This window comes from Pituophis catenifer, unplaced genomic scaffold, assembly GCF_029215685.1.
Source record: "Pituophis catenifer annectens isolate HBS135680 unplaced genomic scaffold, rPitCat1.0.hap2 SCAF_6, whole genome shotgun sequence".
Classification (NCBI taxonomy): domain Eukaryota; kingdom Metazoa; phylum Chordata; class Lepidosauria; order Squamata; family Colubridae; genus Pituophis; species Pituophis catenifer.
In genome coordinates this window covers 92,123,945-92,141,849 of record NW_027256886.1, presented here as the reverse complement: position 1 = coordinate 92,141,849, position 17,905 = coordinate 92,123,945, and the positions used below count along the sequence as shown (strand labels likewise).

Sequence of the window (17,905 nt, the reverse complement as noted above, 5' to 3'; positions counted from 1 at the left end):
AACCTGTTCCAAATTCCTAGAGCAGTTTTGGAAATTAGTCCTTTTGGTCTCCTTTGTGTTTAATGATTTATAGACAGAATGTTATATTTATGAGGAGGAGGAGGAGGAGGAGGAGGAGGAGGAGGAGGAGGAGGAGGAGGAGGAGGAGGAGGAGGAGAAGAAGAAGAAGAAGAAGAAGAAGAAGAAGAAGAAGAAGAAGAAGAAGAAGAAGAAGAAGAAGAAGAAGAAGAAGAAGAAGAAGAAGAAGAAGAAGAAGAAGAAGATGATAACCTTATGGAAAACATAATTTCTTAGTGGGATCTCTCTGTTGCCTAACTACATGATATGGTCACTTTAGAGAGGTCACTTGAAACAGCCTGTGCTCAGTTAGTAGGCCCGTGATAGCGAACCTATGGCAGGCATGCCAGAGGTGGCACATAGCACCCTCTCTGTGGGCACGAGAGCTGTCACCCCAGTTCATCGCTGCCACGCATGCGCGCGTGCCTCCCACCAGCCAGCTGGTTTCAGGTCTCTGCTGTGCATGCGTGGGGGGGCGTGAAGGGGTGCCGGGTGCACATGCATGGGGGGGCAGGGTGCATGCAGGGGACACACATGCCTGTGCGGGGGTGATGTGCTTGCACGGGGGGCATGCATGCATTCCATTTGGGGGGTTCAGGCGTTTGGGCACTCGGTCAGGAAAAGGTTAGCCATCACTGTACCAGGCTATTGTTTATTCTCAATATACTTTATAATCCTGTTTCTTATTTTCCCCACAACCATCCTGTGAGGTGTATTGGGTTGGACTGAGAGAGAGAGGGACTGTCCCATAGTCATCCATTAGGCTTCATAGGTAATATGGTACTAGAACTCATAATCTCCTGGTTCCTACAAGACAGCACCTTAATCAAACTGGCAGTCTTATGACCCAAAGAAATTGTAATTCTCTACTACACTGTTCCTCAAATAAATAAAAAAATTGGGGCAGCGGGGGTAGGTGAGTGGGCGGAGAGGCCTATATTTGATCTGTTCCACATGGGTATAATGTAATATTGTGTTATATATATATATTATATACCTGTTATATTCCATTTATCATGATAGCAATCTTACAAAGCAGCAATATTTTACCTGGAGAAGCTCTGTTTGGAGTATAGATGTCCAAAACTCTTTGTTGGCTTATTTCTAACACAACTGCTGTCTTAATATTCATTCATTCATTCATTCATTCATTCATTCATTCATTCATTCATTCATTCATTTTGTATATGAATGAATATACAAAATTCATTCAAGCTCATGACTCTGGGCAGTCAACAGTTCTTAGAAACAAGATTTCAACAGCACAGAACAAAATTGTAAATACTTTTGGCACTGAAAACAAAATGGCAAGGTCAGCAAAGAATGGAGGCAACTCATTGTTCAAATATCTAGATCGGTTCTTCTAATGAAATTAAAACAGCTGAATGAGATCTCTAAGGATTCCCTTTGCTCTCACCAAGATATCATACTGTCCTCTGGAATTTAGACACAAGACGAAGTGAAAACATGTAGTTCTGTCAAGGAAGCTGGTTAATCCAATCTATCTTTTGCACCAAAGGAGAAGTAGCTTCTGAGTTGCATAGCTGGATGTGGAGTAGTTACTTCTTGCTTAGACATTTTTGTTGTTGCCTCTAATATTTTGACACATTCAATTTTCTTACCATGTTTCTTGCCATGAGTAGCAAAGAAATGCTTCACCCACTGGAAATGCCTCTGTTTCCAGCATGAAGTGTTCAGGGTGTACTGGCTAAGATCCTGATACTATAAAAAGAAGGGCAGCTGTTAGACCATGTCTGTTTGCAAGAGGACTGAAATGGGGGCCTTAATTAGCGAATAACTTTTGCTTCCTAACGTGCGTAAAACAAATTGCTCTAAATCCCTCCCTTGCTTTATGTGGGGGTGATTCCACAGATCAACGGATCCCAATTAAAGTTATTCAACACGGTTGATATTAGGGAATTCTTCTCCCAAATTGTTTCTTTTGCATCTGATGCGAAGAACATTCGTAGGCCTGGAGAAAAACACAGGTGTTCCCTCACACCTGCTTGAGTTGAACGTTTCCTGGGCTTGTCTTGCCAGGGAGGCATATTTGGGCGTCCTTCATGGACCCTTCCCCCCCCCCCCCCCAACCTCCCCAGCATTGCTGGCTTAAGATTTTGGCCTCCCAGGAGTTTTCAGAGAAGAGCAACCAAGATGATTAGGGGACTGGAGGCTAAAACATATGAAGAACGGTTGCTGGAATTGGGTATACCTCGTTTAATGAAAAGAAGGACTAGGTGAGACATACTACCAATGTTCCAATATCTCAGGGGCTGCCACAAAGAAGAGGGAGTCAAGCTATTCTCCAAAGTACCTGAAGGCAAGACAAGAAGCAATGGGTGGAAACTAATCAAGGAGAGAAGCAACTTAGAACTAAGGAGAAATTTCCTGACAGTCAGAACAATTAATCAGTGGAACAACTTGCCTCCAGAAGTTGTGAATGTTTCAACACTGGAAATTTTTAAGAAGATGTTGGATAATCATTTGTCTGAAATGGTGTAGGGTTTCCTGCCTAAGCAGGGGGTTGGACTAGAAGACCTCCAAGGTCCCTTCCAACTCTGTTATTCTGTTCTATTTATTCTATTCATTACTCTTGACTGGAGAGGAGCAATTATTCTCCTGCAGGGCAGTGGCTGCCGAGGGAGGAAATCCCGGGGGTGGGGGAGAGCTGTGGCTTTAAGGGATCCACCTTAAGGAAACGCCTGCCCTTCCCCTCCCTTGCCCTGAATAGGCAGCGTCACTGGGATAGCAGAGGTCAAGTCAATGTACAAGGGACGCTTAGAAGGAAGCAGAGCTGAAGGCGTGCAGTGCATCTCCCCAGCTTCTCCCAGGTAGAGGACCGGCGGCCCGTCTTTCCTTGCCGCCTGCTATACTAACCCTCTTCCTCCTCCTCCTCCTAACAGACCTCAGTTTCTCTCTCCATCTGACTGTTTTGCACTCTCTGCATGATAAGTGCACTCCGCTGGTGCTTCTCTCTCTCTCACTCACTCTCTCTCTCTCTCTCTCTCTCTCTCTCTCCTGCCTGCTTACTCCTTTCTGGCTGCTTGTTGTGTTTCTTCTTACAAAAAGCTTGCTCAGGTTTCTGGCTGGCTTGAGGAGAAGAGATTCAGCTGGTTGTGGAGTTGACTGCAGATCATTGGATGACAAATTCCCCCAGTTTAGCTCTTTATCCTCTCTTTTTTTCCCCCTCTCCCAGACTTAAATGCCTCCTGCCTCTCCGACACTTAAAATTGCTTTTATATTTACAACACCCTTCCTCACACCCCTTCCCCAACCTGCTGGTTGGTTAAGAGAGAACGAAGGGGGTGATTTTGGGCCCATCCTCAGCACCTTTTTTCATTTTCTCCCTTTCGGTGAAGAAGCCCTGTATCCCCTTTTGTTCAGCTGGAAATAAGTGATAAAATATTCATGACCAGAAGCGTCCCAGAACGGATGATTCACAGACATTGGACAGCATGGACGCTTCCTGCCCAGTCCAGTTTTCTCCATCTTTAGTCCAAAATAGACGCAAAGATCTTGATAGAATCACAGTTTATTTAGGTTAAATCACAAATTCCCAATAGCAGAAAGAGTTGCAGGTACTTGCAGTCTAGATATGGTAGCTTATAATACCTTTGGCAAATCACCAAATAGCTTTATTCTCATTTCTTTGAAACTGCCCAGAACCAAATTCAAAAAACAAGGATTGTGTTTTGTCATTATACCAGAGTGTTACATACTTTAAATTACACATGCCGGATCACAGAAATTAAGTCAATCAATACAGACTTTCTTTAATCAATGGAAGCCAAGTGAAATCTTAAGTGTTATCCAAATATGTCAATCCTCAGATATGCTCCTAAGCTTTAAACCAAAATACCCAATCCTCCAAATAATTTGTCGACTTTTAATAAAAGTACCTCAAGTACTTCATCTCGTACAAAGATTTGAGATTTTTATTTGTTTAAATTGCAAATAATAGATTTTTCTGGTCCCATTCTCTCTTTCCAGCATCCATATGCGCAATATAATTCCATGCTTCAAGGGCAAATATAAGTTTATAAAGAGCTAATATTATCCCTGAGAGCACATTTCATTCATGCAATGGTTTTAATACTGCCAACTTTCACTCTGGACTATGAGAGTCTCTCATAGGTAGTATTGCACTAACTCCCAATATACACGAGGTAGCCTTCCTATAGTGTAAGTGTAAAGGACAAAGAGGAAGAGGAAAATTATCCACTGTGATTAAGTCACGCACTATTTTTATTTGCCTTTTTAACTAAGAACACTTCCATATACTAAAGCCAACAGATCAGATCCAACTAAACCTTGTCTCTTTAGTAATTTAAGTGATTTGCTGGCATCATGGAGAAATTTTTTCCATTATTGTAATGCAAGTCTCAATTTAGCAATCTCAGAATTTCTGACCCTATAAGCAGCTGCTGTTGGATTTTCACACATACACACACACACACACACACACACACACACACACACACACACACACAGCATTACATTTTTAATTTGGCAGCTTTCGTCTAAAACTCCTAATCCAACTGAAAAAGAAAAACAGCTTTTCAAGATAGGATGACTATATTTCAAGTTATTCTGAAACTTGCTAGGTATTTATTTATCTACACAATCCATTCCTGGGTACTTTAAAAATTATCTTTTAATGATATTCTCATCAGCCTCTCCAAACTATGATTCTTTGAGGAACGATGCAATATTTAAAAATGTCTTTCATATACGAGAATTGCAGGTTACTTATATTTTATTTAAAGGTTTTACATTCCCCTCACTCTCTTTATGGCTTGGATGGCTAACTACAATGCTTTAAAATATACATAAGACCATTTTTAAATAAAAATCACAAATCCACAGCTATAACAAGGATGAATATGCATCCTCTAAATTTTTTCTGAAGCAGTTTTAGCACAAGGGTTATATGGAAAGTCAGAGATGCCTTATTCAGCATTTCTGGCTCCTGGACTGGATTATTTCTGGACCATTTTCACTGTCCATCCCATGAACAGTGTATTTGTAGAGTTGTGAGGTTACTGGTTTATTCTCCAATCCTCTGTCATCTTATGATCAGGAAATAGATGCAAATCTGGGAAATAGCCAATCTTGGACACACAAGGAAGGAGAAATACAGATAAGTATGATCAGAAGTCTAGTGGCTTATAACCTTGAATGCGTGAATTATCACTTCCTGTGGATTAACATGGAGAAGTAGAATAGTTGACCCAAATAATTCCCAAGAAGTCTCAAGCAGAAGTCTTCAAGCTCAGCTTTTATTAGTATTTAGAAAGATAGGAGTTGAGCCATCACAACACCATGCCTCCATCTCAAAGCTGTATCACATGGTCCAGCAAGATGACATTGGTAAGGTATCAAGGAATCCAGAAGCATCATCAGGTCAGTTCTCTGCCTATCATTCTCCCAAGGTAGATCATCCGTCTTCATGATCAAAGACTTTCTCTACTAAATCTAGATCTGAATCCAGTTGGAAGGGTGAAATCAATGATTTCATCTGAGAGCCATCATCTTCTCTACCACTTTGACCAGTTTGGTCTAATGGTGAAGGCACCAGGCTAGAAAACGGGAGACAGTGAGTTCTTAGTCCTACTTTAGACATGAAAGCCAGCTGGGTGACTTTGGGCTGATCGCCAGGAGATGGTAAGTTATGGTCCTGCCTTAGACATGAAAGCCATCTGGGTAACCTTGGTCCACTCACCCTCTCAGCCCCACCCACTTCACAGGATTGTTGTTCTGCGGAAAATAGGAAGAGGGAGGTATGTTGGATATATTCTCCACTATGAGTTATTTATAAAAATAATCAGGTGGGTACAAATAAATGTAAAGAAATAATAAATACCAGTTACAGCTAACACTAATTAAAATTGGTTGGATCCCAATGTATCTTTCTAGGAAGGTTTCCTAATGATTGCATCAATTATGTAGATTTTCTTCCTCAAAATAGTCCTAGCCAGAGAATGAAAGATAATGAATTATAATGGGCCATTTGATGTGTGTGGCTGAAGTTCCTTATTTATAGATAACGGAAATCAAAGACTATGATTTATTTAATATTTAAATCTCTTCTCAATCCCTATTTTCCTCTCTGTTTTCAACCTTATAATAAAACTCAACTCTGAAAAAGGGACCTAATTATTAAATCAAAGCCAAATTACTGTTTGCATTCTTAAAACTATTAAGAAGTGATCTGAAGGCTTTTAGGGGCAGAAATATATCTTGCCCCTTAAAATACTACTCCGTAACAATGGATTCAGCATTTCAAAGTATTAAATTTATTTTGGGTTTCCTATCTAGGATACTTCTGTTCCTTGCTCAGTACAGACAATGGTAGATGGGGTTGCATTGATCCCAAAGAAGTCAAATTCGTTGAGTCCCATCTCTTAATCTGGTCACTTTAAGTGTTTTGGATCCCTAAGCTACACCAGAACAACAATGTGATTTGGTAAACTTAATTTCCGATCTTTCTCTGGGCATTTTTAGCTTTTTTGAGAGGAAATATGGCACAAATGCTCAATGGTATTCTGTGCCACATCTGGTTAAGCTGTGTCCCACTCAGCACTTTCAGGACCCTGGACAATGACCCAGAGGCCTCTTCCTTTGCATGAACTAACTCTGAATTCAACAAAGGACCACAATAGAGGGCAATTGAAAGTGTTGATAGTTTAAGTTCTTGAAGGATCTACAGCTGTTCTTAGACCCTCATGCATGTCTGAGGGACAGCAGAAACTGAGGTAGCAATCTTAGGGTCTAAAGAAAGAGTTATGTCCTCTTCCTGAGTATATTCAGAAAAGCATAGCAAAATTCTGCCTTAAAGTAGGGAAATTTATGACTCTCAGTGCTGAGTTTTCCTTTGGGTAATGCTGAGCGTCCTAAGTAGAATATATCACAGGCACAGCCAACACTTTACACATGGGTATAATAATTTTTCTTCTCCTTAAGGAATCTTGGGACTGTTGTTTTGCGGGAAAAGGATCAACAATCACAACTAGAACCTTCTTGGATTTATTGCCTTACTGCAATTCCAATAAATCTCTACAATGAAGCATGTCTTTTAAACTAGTAGAGGTCCAGGGATGGGATTCAAAAATTTTAGCAACCAGTTCTCTGCCTGGTTGCTGGGTGGGCGTGGCCATGGTGGGCGTGGCCTACTCGGCCTCCTGCACCATGGTGATGGGGAGGGGGCATTTTCATCCTCCCCAGGCTCTGGAGTCTTTCCTCAAGCCTCCAGGAGGGTGAAAACAGCCTCCTCTGGGGTCTGGAGGCCCTCCGGAGGCCGAAAACGAGCCCGTTTACAGACTTCCAGGAGGCCCATTTTTCGCCCTCCCAGAGCCTCCGCGCGGGCTCTGAATTTACCTGGCATCCAAAATGGGCTGTGTGGAGACTCCTAGGAGGGGTGGGATGGGCAGGGCCAGCCATTCCTTGTAACTACCTGTTCGGTGAACCAGAGTAAAATTAGCATCCGGTTTTCCCGAACCAATCTGAACTGGCTGAATCCCTCCCCTGTAGAGGTCCTACATTAATGCAGGTGTGGAGAAATGTAGACAATATAGGTTGCGTTCATGCCTATGTTAAGCGTGAGATTTGTTTCTGTTCTTTGCTCTCGTCCAAATTTTACATCTTTACAGTTTGGTTAAGTATTTAAACTTCCTCTATTTCTCTAAGAGGAGATTTCCAAGAATTCTCCAACATTTCATTCATTACAGAAGCATCAGCGCATGAGAGAGGAAAATGAGAAGTGGGAGGGCCTCTCCTTTCATAGTTGTGTTTGATTTATGCTTTCTCAGTTTTGAGAAAAGCCACATCGTTCATTTTAATCTGGGCTCTTAAATGGTTGTCAGTAGCTCCATGTTTTATGAAGTTAGTTATCGTTTGCTGTAGGGTATGTATGCTATTTTGATTTGACATCACCTTGATGGCTTCTTCAGAGGAATGCTACACTGTACAAATACTAAAAATAACTCAAAGCATAGAAATTTTAAAAAGAGGATGCAAAAGTCCACCACTTCTACCTTCTCTTAAGCACTGGTTCTTGCATCCCCAAGGATGCAACTCATTGCGCTTCTCTTGCTCAGAGGTACAGTGATAACGCTAGATCTTCTGATGATACCATGCTGTCCCATCTCTAGCTTACAGAAGAATGCTAAGAAGCTAACTTGTTGTGTTTCTGATAGTTTGAAATGTCCATAGCTTTGGCTGATGGTTGTGGAACTTCTTCAGTTCTTCTCTATGTTCATAGTGGATGGGATTGATAATTTCTGACTTGTTTTTAATGGCAGAGGTGGTGGTATGGAAGTCTTACAGGCATTGCTTATTCTTGTTGCCATCTGCTGGTCTACAAGATTTTTTTTCACTCCACATCTGGAAAGCTTAAATGGAGAAAGCTTTGTAGAAAAGAAAAGACATTTCCAAATCTTTCCATAACTAACACTTAATCTTCAAGAGACCTAACCATAACATTAAAAAATTAAACAGTCTATAAGAATACTTAGGAGCCATAATGGAGATTTCACAAGTGAAATAATAGGAAAATGAATAAGACTTAATCTACTGTATGTAGTCCCCTCTTGTTAATAAGAATATATTAGCCTCATTTTCCTCCCCTTTATTCAGCTAAATGTGCAGTTCTCATTTCCTCAGTTCTTAAGTTGAGGCCGATGTCCTAAACAGAACCTCTGGGTGATCCTGGGAATAAGTCATGAAGAGTTTCATAGGTGCTTCAAATTGCACCACAAAATAGAAGTTATAGCTCTTGGAGAAAGTGGACATTTTCCCTCAAACACAATCTCAAAAGTCAGCCCCCAGTTAAATGGATTGTCCTTATTCCCAACCCTCTCTAGCCAAGGGCTTCTAGAAGTCTTGGATTTCAGTTAGCCAGCATAGTGAAAAGCTGTGAGTTATCACTCCAACTAATCTAGAACCCCACCTCAACCCCAGAAATAAACCAGACATCCTCCAGGCATCCTCCAGGCAGTGTTTAAGTCAGGGGTATTGTATCAGGTCATGGAAACTTTTCATTCTGTGGAAGAAATCAGCTTGTTTTCCCAAGCAATAAATATTTATAATTTTAAATGAGATATCTTGGACTTTGCGAGCTTCATCTAACTTCCATTTGTGCTGTTACCTCAGTTAGAGCTGTTTGTATTCCAGGGCAGGAAAAGATCGAAGTTTGGCAGAAAATCCAGAGAAAGGATGAGAAAAATGTAGAATTCACACTTCATTTACAAAACCCTCCTTTGCTCCTCGTATTATCTCACACTACACTTCCTCCATGCACATTCGCTACCCATAATTACGTGTAAGAAAGAATCGCAGAATACAGAGTTAAGGGACCTTGGAGATCATCTAGTCCAACCCCCTACTCAAGCAGGAGACCCTCAACCAAATTGTCAGACAAATGGCAGTCTGAAAGTTTTGAAACCTGGAGAAATCTTCATGCACCTTGTTCTTTTCTTTCAGGATTAGGAAAAAAACTATTTTTTCCAGATGTGGCTACAGCTGGCCAGCGAAGGATGCTGGGCAGGGGTGGGTTCTACTTACCTTTACTACCAGTTCGCAACGGGACCGTGCGCTCACAGCATGTGCAGAAACTTCCTGATGACATCTGGGTCAGTGGGCGGGGCCTCCTGCCTCTTTTACTACCAGTTCTTGTGAATTGGTCCTAAAGAGCCTGAGTGGCGTAGGAGGCTAATTCCTACTAAGGCAGCATTTAACATCCAGCTGTCTGCAATTACTGCGAGTTCAATTCTCACCAGGCTCAAGGTCGACTCAGCCTTCCATCCTTTCTAAGGTGGGTAAATTGAGGACCCAGATTGTGGGGGCAATAAGCTGACTTTGTATAAATATACAAAAGTATGAAGGCTATTGCTTTTTTTTAAAAAAAAATGATTTATATGCCGCCCTTCTCCGGAGACTCAGGGCGGCTTACAATGCGTTAAGCAATAGCCTTCATACTTTTGTATATTTATACAAAGTCAGCTTATTGCCCCCACAAACTGGGTCCTCATTTAACCTACCTTAGAAAGGATGGAAGGCTGAGTCAACCTTGAGCCTGGCGAGATTCGAACCTGCAGTAATTGCAGGCAGCTGTGTTAATAACAGGGTGCTTTAGACCACTGTACTACCAAGGCTTAATGCATTGTACTACCAAGGCTTAACGCATTGTAAGCCGCCCTGAGTCTCCGGAGAAGGGCAGCATATAAATCAAATAATAATAATAATAAAAAAAAAACGGGGGCAACCCACCACTGATGCTGGGAGTTGTAGTCCACCAACTACAAATTTTTAAGAAGATGTTGGATAACCATTTGTCTGAAGTGGTGTAGGGTTTCCTGCCTGGGCAGGGGGTTGGACTAGAAGACCTCCAAGGTCCCTTCCAACTCTGTTATTCTATTCGATTCTAACACCAGGATCCAGGGTGCATCAACCATGCAGAAGTTGATAAAGAATACCTTCCTGTGTTCCTCAATCACTGAACTGCTAGGCAAGTGCAGCCACATCTGGAAAACCTGACCAATTTCAACCCAGAAAGAATAAAATAGGTTTTAGTGGAAATTTATTACTAGCTTTTCTCACAAACAAAACAGGACCTTATAGCCCTAAAAGGCCATACCTAGAGTTAGTGTGCACCAGCGGTAGGTTTCAAATTTTTTTACTACCAGTTCTGTGGGTGTGGCTTGGTGGGCGTGGCTTGGTGGGCGTGGCAGGGGAAGGATATTGTAAGATCTCCATTCCCACCCCACTCCAGGGGAAGGATACTGCAAAATCCCCATTTCCTCCCGATCAGCTGGGAATTGGGAGGCAGAGAATAGATGGGGGCAGGGCCAGTCAGAATTTTTACTACCGGTTCTCCGAACTACTCAAAATTTCCGCTACCGGTTCTCTAGAACTGGTCAGAACCTGCTGAAACCCACCTCTGGTGTGCATACTGCCTGGGGCTGAGGAAAGAACACCCTTAAGAGCAAACCATGTGCAGAGAGAAGACCAATCTCTGTTCTTTGTTGCACAATTACTCCAGTGAGATCAATAGCACTCATAACACATCAAAGGCACTGAGGCGTGTATGTAATGTAGGGGTTTTTAACCTCTGCAACTTCAAGGAGTAGCACCTGGACTTACAACAAGGCTCCCACATCCCTGAATTCAGCACTGACTTGCTCTGAGGAAGCTGTAGCTAACAAACTGTACTCAATGAGTAGTCCTTAATGGTACTACAGCTACATGGAGGGAAGTAAGCAGTGGGGTACCACAAGGTTCTGTCCTAGGCCTAGTATTCTTCAATATCTTCATAAACGACTTAGATGAGGGAATAGAAGGGGAACATGCCAAATTTGCAGATTTATTTTATTTATTTATTTTATTGAATTTCTATACCGCCCTTCTCCCGAAGGACTCAGGGCGGTGTACAGCCAAAAATAAAACCATGACAATATAAAAATTAAAAGCAATTTAAAACAATTAAATAAATTGGCCAAAAAAACTCTAATAAAACAACCCATTAAAATAGTAAAATGTTATTATTATTTAGGCCGATGATATTATTTAGGCAGATGATATTAAACTGGAAGGAATAGCCAACACCCTAGATCAGGGGTGTGAAAATTTCATTGAGGGCTGCATCAGGACTGTGGTTGACCTTGAGGGGGGGGGGGGGGTCGGCTGACTGGGTGGGTGTGACCAATTGGCTGGGCATGGCCAGTTTGACGCCACTCCCCAAATTGCTGGCATGTTTCCTCTTCACATTGGGTAGACTGGGCCAAAGTGACGTAGGTAGACGGGCCAAAGTGATGCAGGCCGGCCCCTTACATTTTCCAGGACATCCCTGTGGGTCAGATCCAGCCCACGTGCCTTGTGTTTGACACCCCTGCTCTAGATGATAAGCTCAAGATCCAGAGGGATCTTGACAGACTTGAACACTGGGCCCTATCTAACAAAATGAAATTCAGTGTAGAGAAAAGGAAAGTCTTACACTTAGGCAAGAAAAACCAAAAATACACATACAGACTGGGTGAAACCAGGCTTAATAGCAGTGACTGTGAGAGGGATCTTGGAGTCTTAGTGGACAACCAATTAAATATGAGCCAACAGTGTGTGGCGGCAGCCAAAAAAGCCAGTGCAATCCTAAATTGCATTAACAGAGGGATACAATCAAGATCAAGTGAGGTACTAATACCACTCTATAAAGCCTTAGTAAGACCACACTTAGAGTACTGCATCCAGTTTTGGTCACCACACTATAAAAAAGATGTGGAGACTCTGGAAAGAGTGCAGAGAAGAGCAACCAAGATGATTAGGGGACTGGAGGCTAAAACATATGATGAACGGTTACAGGAACTGGGCATGGCTAGTCTAGTGAAGAGAAGGACCAGGGGAGACATGATAACAGTGTTCCAATATTTGAGGGGCTGCCACAGAGATGAAGGAGTCAAGCTATTTTCCGAGGCACCTGAAGAGACAAGGAATAACGGATGGCAACTGAACAAGGAGAGATTCAACCTAGAAATAAGGAGAAATTTCCTGACAGTGAGAACAATCAACCAGTGGAACAGAAGTTGCCTTCAGAAGTTGTGAGAGCTTCATCCCTGGAGGCTTTCAAGAAGAGATTGGACTGCCATCTGTCAAAAATGGTGTAGGGTCTGCTGGGCATGGGGGGGGTTGGACTAGATGACCTACCAGGTCCCTTCCAACTCTTTTAATCTGTAACCTAAGCAGGGTTACCACTCCAGACCTCCTCAGCTGTGAATGTGTTCCAGTGTGGTGACAAAGTTGGCGCTGGTTTCTAGAGGATGATGATGTTTCTATTCTAAGATGTTACCTTGAGCCGATCATTCCTTCCTGCGAATTCCAGTCCTGGCCCTGGGGAAAGGCTGCTATTAACATTCCAGAAACTTTTTTCTTCCTCGGGCCATTTTTAGTCATGGCCCCAAAGAGTGAAATTCACTGGGACAGCAGTCATTTCGGTGTCTGCTTGGGAGAGAGAATCTCATCCCGTTTCCTGAAATTTTTTTCAAAAGATGCGGCTTCCAGTGTTTTGAATTTAAGTTTGAAAAGCCAATTCAATCCTAGGCTGCTGTAACAGAGGGGTAGAATCAAGATCATGTGAAGTGCTTGTACCGCTTTACAAAGCCTTAGTAAGACCACACTTGGAATATTGCATCCAAGTTCTGGCCACCGCAATATAAAAAAGATGTTAATATGCAGAGAAGAGCAACAAGAAGGATTAGAGGGCTGCAACCCTAAAACACACAAAGAATGATTACAGGAACTGGTTTTTGTTGTTAGTTGCGAAGTCGTGTCCGACCCATCACGACCCCATGGACAATGTTCCTCCAGGCCTTCCTGTCCTCTACCATCAGGGGTGAAATGCTCCCGGTTCGGACCGGATCGCCCGATCTGGTAGCAATGGCGGCTGGTGGTTCGGAGAACCGGTAGCAAAAATTCCTGCTCCCCCCCCCCATGCCCAGCTGAGCCGCGCGATCATCAGAGGCTGTTTTTTTTTTACTTTAAAAACATTTTTTCCTGCAACCTCTTTGACTGAAAAAAATGCTTTTAAAAGTAAAAAAAAAAAAGCCTATGATGATCGCGCGGCTCAGCTGGGATCGTCAGAGGCTTTTAAAAGCATTTTTTTCTGCAACCTCTTCGGCCAAAGAGGTTGTAGGGAAAAAAATGCCTTTAAAAGCCTCTGGCGGTCCCAGCTGAATTGCCTGATCATCAGAGGCTTCTAAAAGCATTTTTTTTTCTGCAACCTCTTAAGGTTATAGAAAAAATGCTTTTAAAAGTAAAAAATAAAAAAGTTGGCGACGCCTACCCAGTCACATTACCCCCCCACCAAGCCATGCCCACAGAACTGGTAGTAAGAAATTTTACATTTCACCACTCTCTACCATCCCCCGGAGTTCATTTAAGCTCACGCCGACTGCTTCTGTGACTCCATCCAGCCACCTCGTTCTCTGTCGTCCCCTTCTTCTTTTGCCCTCAATCGTTCCCAGCATTAGGCTCTTCTCCAGGGAGTCCTTCCTTCTCATTAGGTGGTCACAATATTTGAGTTTCATTTTCAGGATCTGGCCTTCTAAAGAGCAGTCAGGGTTGATCTCCTCTAGGACTGACCGGTTTGATCACCTTGCAGTCCAAGGGACTCGCAGGAGTCTTCTCCAGCACCATAGTTCAAAGGCCTCAATTCTTTGGTGCTCAGCCTTCCTTATGGTCCAACTTTCACAGCCATACATTGCAACTGGGAACACCATAGCCTTGACTATACACACTTTTATTGGCAGGGTGATGTCTCTGCTTTTTAGAGTATGCTGTCTAACTTTGCCATAGCTTTCCTCCCCAGGATCAAGCATCTTTTAATTTCTTGGCTGCGGTCCCCATCTGCGTTGATCTTGGAGCCCAGGAAAATAAAATCTGTCACTACCTCCATTTCTTCCCCATCTATTTGCCAGGAATTGAGAGAACCGGATGCCATGATCTTAGTTTTCTTAATGTTGAGTTTCAAGCCAACTTTTGCACTCTCCTTCACCCACATTAAGAGGCTCTTTAGTTCCTCTTCACTTTCTGCCATTAGAGTGGTATCATCTGAATATCTGAGGGTGTTGATATTTCTCCCGGCAATCTTAATAGGAACTGGTTATATCTAGTCTAGTGAAAAGAAGGACTGGGGGAGGCAGGATAGCAGTGTTCCAATATTTCAGGGGCTCCTACAAATAGGAGGGGTCAAACTATTTTCCAAAGCATCAAAAGGCAAGACAAGAAACAATAGATGAAAACTAACCAAGGAGAGAAGCAACCAAGAAGTAAGAAGAAATATTCTAACAGTGAGAGCAATCAACCAGCAGAATGTCTTGCCTTCAGAAACTGTGGATGCTCCATCACTGGAGGCTTTTAAGAAGAGATTAGACAGCCATTTGTCTGAAATGGTATAGCCAAGCAGGGGGTTGGACCAGGGGTGAAATCTAAAAATTTTCGCTACCAGTTCTGTGGGCATGGCTTAATTAGTGGGTGGGGCTTGGTGGTCAGGTGACTGGGTGGGCATGGCTTGTTGGTCAGGTGGGCGTGGCCAAGTCAACATCACTTCTTTGCCCTTTTTTAACCTACAAAACACAACACAACACAACTGGCTCACCCACAATGTAAAAGCAGCTGTGCTAGACCCAAAATGGCCCCTGCAACAAGGAGGAACCTCACACAGCCACAAAAAGCCCAAAAAACCAACTTTCACACTTTACACACACACACACACACAACACAACTGGCTCACCCACAATGTAAAAGCAGCTGTGCTAGACCCAAAATGGCCCCTGCAACAAGGAGGAACCTCACACAGCCACAAAAAGCCCAAAAAACCAACTTTCACACTTTACACACACACACACACACAACACAACTGGCTCACCCACAATGTAAAAGCAGCTGTGCTAGACCCAAAATGGCCCCTGCAACAAGCAGGAACCTTGCTCAGCCACAAAAAGTCCAAACAAACCAACTTTCACACTTTACACACTCAAAATTCCACATACAGCTTTGTGAGATTTTGTTGTTTTTTTGTGTAGTTAGAGTGAAACACTACAAAAACATACAAAATCTCAGAAAGCTGCACAAATATTATTTTATTTTATTTTTATTTTTATATAAAAGCAGCTAAATGTAAAACTTCCTAAACTTTAAATGGCTAGGTCTAAAAAAAGAACAACTAAAAAAACCCCAATTAACTATTTTTTTTAAAGCTCCCAAAGGGGAAAAAAACTTACAGGCAGGCAGGCAGGCAGATAGAGCTGCTCACCAATGAGCTTGATTGCAGGCAGGGAGATTCAGTTGCTTGCTGATGCAATGGATTGCAGGGATTACAGCAAGCGAAGCAAGGCAGACGTGCGAAGGTAAGCAAGCTGGAGGCTGGGGGGGAATTTTTGCTACCGGTTCTCCGAACTGCTGGCCGCCATCGCTACCTACTCGCCCAAGCCGGTCCGAACCGGGAGCATTTCACCCCTGGGTTGGACTAGAAGATCTTCTGGGTCCCTTCCGACTCTATTATTCTATAATTATTCTACAAATTCTTTTTCCCTTGGCTTAAAAGGAAAATCTGAAACTGTGAAGAAAGCAGTAATTATGGAAAAACTAGAATTTTACCCACAGTGTCTTCTGATGGCTTTTCACACATGATGAAATATCAGGGCTATAAATTTAGGTTCTTAGGCAAAATTCAGGCCCATAACTGTAATATTATCCTTACCCAGCATCATAAACATTGGGGTCTATTGCAGTATGAAGCATCAGAAGCTAAACTGAAATAAATAAGATGTTGCTACCTTTACAGTTAGGGGCTCGGTGGCTCAGCGGCTAAGACGCTGAGCTTGTCGATCGAAAGGTCGGCAGTTCAGCAGTTCGAATCCCTAGTGCTGCATAACGGGGTGAGCTCCTATTACTTGTCCCAGCTTCTGCCAACCTAGCAGTTCGAAAGCACATAAAAATGCAAGTAGAAAAATAGGGACCACCTTTGGTGGGAAGGTAACAGCATTCCGTGCACCTTTGGCATTTAGTCATGCCAGCCACATGACCACGGAGACGTCTTCGGACAGTGCTGGTTCTTCGGCTTTGAAATGGAGATGAGCACCACCCTCTAGTGTTGGGAATGACTAGCACATATGTGTGAGGGCAGGGGTGGGTTCTAAATTTTTTTACTACCGGTTCTGTGGGCGTGGCTTATTTTGTGGGTGTGGCTTGGAGGTCATGTGACTAGGTGGGCGTGGCTAGCTGGTCAGAGTCATTTCTGGAAGGTCCTCGCACTTACGACCAGTCCTCGAACTTGTTTGCTTTTAACACCGATCAGCTGTAGGACGGCCCTTTGAAGCCCCGTGGCAAGAGTTTAAACAGTTTTTTTCCCTCTAGTCATCAGCTGGGACTCAGGAGGCAGCAATAGATTGGGGGTGGGACCAAATAAAAAATAAGAATAACGTGGGGGGTGGGGGGGGGTGGGAGGGCGGGGGGGGAGAACAGATTCGGTGATGTCATATCGTCACCGCTACCGGCTCGGCCGAACCGGACCGAACCGGGAGGAACCCACCACTGTGTGAGGGGAACCTTTACCTTTATATTTAAGAAACATACAGGCAGACCTCCACTTACAACAGTTCATTTAAATGACCATTCGAAGTCACTACGGCATTGGAAAAAAGGAACTTACGATTGACCATTGCAGCATCCCCATGGTCACGTGAGCAAAATTCAGAATGCTTGGCAACTGGTATGTATTTATGACGGTTGCGGTGTCTTGGGGTCACGTGATCCCCCTTTTGCAACCTTCCGATGAGCAAAGTCAATGGGGAAGCCAGATTCACTTAACAACCGGGTTGCTAACATAAAAACTTCAGCGATACACTTAACAACGGTGGCAAAACAGGGCCAACGTCACTTGGCAACTGTCTCACTTAGCAATGGAAACTTTGGCTCAAATGTGGTCATAAATCAAGGGCTACCTGCATAGTTTTGAAAGTGATGGGCTGGTGAATTTGTACTTTATTGTGCTGGACACATTTGGATTCGATAGGATGTTCTGGATAAGATAAGAGCCTGGATGTTCTGGATAAGATAAGAGCCTTGGTAGTACAGTGGTTTAAAGCACCCTGTTATTAACACAGCTACCTGCAATTACTGCAGGTTCGAATCTCCCCAGGCTCAAGGTTGATTCAGTCTTCCATCCTTTCTAAGGTAGGTAAATTGAGGACCCAGTTGTGGGGGCAATAAGCTGACTTTGTATAAATATACAAAAGTATGAAGGCTATTGCTTAGCGCATTGTAAGCCGCCCTGAGTCTCCGGAGAAGGGCGGCATATAAA

At 43.0% G+C, this 17,905-nt stretch overlaps 1 protein-coding gene across 1 annotated transcript in view; it reads left to right on the top strand.

Moving 5' to 3' along the window:
- The first annotated feature begins 2,806 nt into the window (after window positions 1–2,806).
- The window catches only part of LDB3 (LIM domain binding 3), a 174,331-nt gene continuing 159,232 nt past the window's right edge, over window positions 2,807–17,905 (top strand). Inside the window, exon 1 of the mRNA XM_070945056.1 lies at window positions 2,807–2,888. The gene's annotated coding sequence lies outside the window, so the exon portion shown is untranslated. The remainder of the gene's footprint in view (window positions 2,889–17,905) is intronic.